Source organism: Herpailurus yagouaroundi, unplaced genomic scaffold (genome assembly GCF_014898765.1).
Source record: "Herpailurus yagouaroundi ecotype Mexico unplaced genomic scaffold, PumYag 162562, whole genome shotgun sequence".
In the NCBI taxonomy this organism is placed as follows: Eukaryota; Metazoa; Chordata; class Mammalia; order Carnivora; family Felidae; genus Herpailurus; species Herpailurus yagouaroundi.
Window position 1 is genome coordinate 1 of NW_024423283.1, and position 4,411 is coordinate 4,411.

The 4,411-nt window shown below is 48.1% G+C and overlaps 1 long non-coding RNA gene across 1 annotated transcript; it reads left to right on the forward strand.

The window, feature by feature from the left end:
• Positions 1 to 93: 93 nt before the first annotated feature.
• Positions 94 to 3,853, forward strand: LOC121026854 (uncharacterized). Its single transcript, XR_005788471.1, has 2 exons — positions 94 to 1,847; positions 3,569 to 3,853. It is a non-coding gene; the product is annotated as an uncharacterized LOC121026854 (long non-coding RNA).
• Positions 3,854 to 4,411: the final 558 nt, after the last annotated feature.

Sequence of the window (4,411 nt, forward strand, 5' to 3'; positions counted from 1 at the left end):
GGGAAATCCAGGGGGGATGGGGCTGCTTTCAGGGAGAGCAGTTTGCAGGGGGGGGGGGGGCGGGCAGCCTCCCTTGCAGAGGGAGGACAAGCAGAGGCTTGGACAAGCCCCAGAGACAGCTGGTGGCTTTGAGCACTTCCTTGTTTGCATTGGACAGGTGACCGGCCTGCTCTAGAGGCTTATTCCCGGGGCCTTTGTTCCACGCTGTGTAATTAAAGTGCACAGTCAGCCTTACTTCCTCTGACCTACCAAGACCTGCGAAAAAAACTACATGAGGATCCCAAGATAACCATTATATGTTATCAAGTTTAGGTTATCGACGTACATTTTAAGCTCTAGGCGCCATGTGCTCGCGGAGGGAGAGAAAGACTTAACACATTTTTGGCAGGGCTAAGTCTGCTTCGGGGAAGCAGTCGAGGTAATATGGCGGAGAGTGGCCAGCCGGGAGTGTTTTGTCCGACACGTGGATCGGTGCCACTTGCTGGTGGCCTGGGCTTTAAGCACCTTCGCGGGTGTGTTAGAGCTGAGTCAGTCTGCTGTGTGACCAGCACACAAGAACCCAGCCCTCCTGCCCGTTCTCTGAGGCAGGTGCAGTTAGGGATGGCCTGCCGGTCACAGATGTGACAGCCCAGGGCCCGCGGGGCTGGTAACTGGCAAATGGCACCCTGGTAGCGGTAACGAACCTTGTCCTGACCTAGACGGGCGTCGGGTCTGCTGCCCGTACAAACCGGTTGCCTCCCTGTGGTGAATCAAAGGCCTCTCTCCTGCATGTTGCCTAAGCTGTCATTTGGTGCTGCCGGCTTATCAGAGGCTGCCCTCGGACCTCTATTTCGGCAGATCTCTGGTGCTGCCGCAGGGCCAGAATGATTTGGGCAACCCCCATGGGACGTTCTGTATTGGATTTGGAGTACAAGGTAGAGTTTGCATCTGGTTTCCACTGTCTCCTCCCTACAACACGGGATGTGTTCTGGAATGAATAGCAGCAACAGAAAGGCAGACACAAAAACCAAAACCGAAAACAGAAAAACAAGCTTAACTGGAGTGTGACTTCTCTTGGAAAGCTTGGGTGAAAGGGTGAATAAAAGCCTGTAGAAGGGCACGCAGCACAGCTTTGGCAGTTGAAAGAGCGGGTGTGGCCTAGCCTGTTGTCATTTGCTCAGAGGCTAACACCGCATGTAAGGAACAAGGCGCCTCATCCAACAGCTCAGTGTCGATGACTCAGAATTTCAAATTGCGAAGGAGTACGCTTTTGCAGCAGGAGACAACCCCAGGAAGCGAATGCTCCACAGAAACGCTTTAGCTCAGACTTGCTAGGAAATAGTGGCCCACTGTTTGAAAAAAACTGTGGTAAACTATCGATCACATGAAACGTACCATTTTAAGCGTTTCTAAGTGCACAGAGGCATTACGTACATCCGCGGTGTTTGGAACCATAACCACTACCAAGTTCTAGAAGTTTCTCATCATCAAGAAGAAACTGTCCCCCGTTAAACATTCATTCCAGTTCCCCCTTGTCCCAGGCCCTGGCTACGTCCACCCTATGTCTCTGTGAATTTGATAGTCCCACTTTTCAATTCTGGAGTTGGCAGAGGTGTTCTGACCTTTTACATACATGGGCCAAACGTAACATTAATTTATTTTGCTCTTGCTGATGTGCTTGCATTTCTTTCTCACCTGTTTTCAACGAAATACTGTCTTTCCCCAGGTGATGCCGTGATAATATTCCCACCTCCCCCACCACCTTACTTTCCTGAATCTTCAGCTTCTGCAGTAACCCGAAGTCCTGGGGCTAACGGTTTGCTTCCAAATGAAAATCCACCTTCGTATTACAGTATTTTTAACTATGGGTAAGACTTTGCGTTTGCACTTCAAGAGTAAGCATGTTTAACCTTCTCGGGTCTGTGGCTCAGCTCAGGCCAAATCAGTTTTAAGGCTGCGGTACAGGAATCAACGTTAGAGTGGGAGGATCTTTTTTGCTGACACTGTATCAGAATTATTGCCTTAATAGTAACGGTACCTTTCAGGAAACTGTAGGCAGCACATACGTGAAAAATTGTAAAAGTGGTTATGCCGGGTTAATACGAAGCCTTCTCCAGGTATCTTTATGAGTTCCTAGCATGGGTGAGCCTCCAAATGTTTAACACTTCATCAGCCAGACTGAGCACTGGGACAGGGCTTGCGAAGCCCCCTATGTTAGGCTCTGCCGCTTTAGATCATGGGGAGATATGGGGGTCCCCTAGCGACCTCCAACAGGAACACAGGTTTTCAGTACCTCATGGAGGTACTTGAGTGACTGGCTAAAATCAGCTTGCACCCTGACCTGACCAAGTTTGGCTTCTCTTCTCAACATTCAGTTGTTCCCTGGGCCACGGAACCTTCTCAGACTGAATGAAGAGAAATATAAGATTCACACTCCCCTCCGCCATGCTCCCCATATGCCACAAATTAGGACGCATACCTGGGGTTAAACAACATAAATCTAGGTGTTTTTCCTTCCTGCAGAGGGACACAGCTGAAGGTTTTAGAGACATGGCCATGGGATGCAAGTGGTGGTTGGTGCAGTTCATAATGGGGAAAGGCTGGAGGCGGCCAGACTGGCTGGGAGGCTGACTTTCACGGCCACCGGGATGTCTGGAAACCCCCACTGCTGGGGATGGGTGCTGCCTTACCTGGTCCTTCGTGTTTTAAGGCCCATGTTCTTGTTGCGCTTCAAACTGGGTGGTGAGCTGGAGATCCAACCAGAGATGGATATAGGAACCGTCCTGCAGGGATGAAGGGGAGGTTACGTTCTGGGCATTTGTAGAATTCTGTTAGTGAATTTTTATATTCTTTACTCCAATGATGAACCTCCCCAAGCCCTAAATAAACGTCTATTGACGTAAAAAACGACAACTCCTATTTGCTACTACCATGATTTCTGTGTGCCACAGTCTGGCTTTACTTGCATTATCTCATGTAATTCTCACGGGTAGAGAGTAGGCACTCTGATCATCCCCATTTTACAGATGAGGATGCCGAGGCTTAGTGAGGTTAAGTAACTTGCTCACGATCACACGGCTGGAAAGCGGCGGAGTGGAAATTCAGAGGCAGTTCTGCCTGGTAGGACTCACTCCAGTAACCACTATGCTTTACTGCCTCCCTTCAAGTTTTTGGTTTGATTTAATTTTCTATTTGCCTCAGTCTGTCTGCCTTATGCTAGCTGTCCCGGAAGACAGAAACAGAGAAGAGTCAGGCAGAGAAGAGTAATAACTCTGTGTGTGTGTGTGTGTGTGTGTGTGTGTGTGTGTGTACTCATTTTGGATGGCACCTATACATTCCTACCTCGCGTCTTCTCAATGTCAAGGAAAACAAAACAGGGTGAAATTCTCTTAATGTTACAATCAGCTGTAAGGAAAGTAGGGAGTAAGGAATCGAGATATATCTATAAGAAATACAACATGGAAGAAATTACTCCTGAGACCCTTGCAAATGCTCCTAAAAGCATATAATTAAACGTTTGAAAAGAACCTCATATTTAATGTGTGTCACTATTCTCTCCTTCCTTTCTGTTCTCCTTCCTTCTTTTTAGTAGGACCCCAACTCCTGGGGGCCAAGGTGTGGGCTCTGAGAGAGATTGTGAATCTATATACACCATTTCTGGGTCTCCTTCATCCGCTGGGATCTCGTACACTCCACATCTCTCCTCTGAACTGCCTCCCAGATACGAAGAAAAAGAAATCGCGGCAACCACATCCTTATCCCCATCTTCTGAGCCTTCCCGACCGTGACTCCAGTTCAACTGTACATAAAATCAATCACTATTTTATATAATTTGTTTTGTAATAAAAAAAAAAATACAGTGGCATCGGCTCTGTTCTGATTTCCCTGGCCTTTCAGTATCAACATCCATAGCGAACGTTCTGCACTAAGCGCTCTGGACCACGGGAGAGGCAAAGTGCCCATAAGCTGATTCTCTCATTTAGACCTACTACATTCAAGCTGGTAGACGGAGAAACAAAGGTTCCAAGAGAATAATTAAGCGAGCCCGGGTCACACTGCTTCTCAGTGGTGAGGTTGGGTTTTGAACCCATCTAGCTGGGTTCTGAAGGCCAGCCCGTGGCTACCCGGTTTCTGTCAAAGGCTGACCGGAGGCAGCTGTTAATGTTTAGCCTGGCCCATTCTATTTCCAATGTTAACTGCTTCTGAAGCAGAGAAACTAGACGACTCTCCTAAGTTCCTTATTATTTCTTCCTCTTCTTGCCTTCCCTCTCCCTGTCTTCCTTCTTCCTCCTCCTCCTATTCCTCTTTTCTTTCTTCCATTTTGCAAGAAGGTAATTAGGTCGTTTACACGGGGACAGTGACCAGCACGTTGATATCCTGAAGCCTCCTCATTGTGGAATGACACGGTCAGAAAAGAGATTTCTTGGGCTAC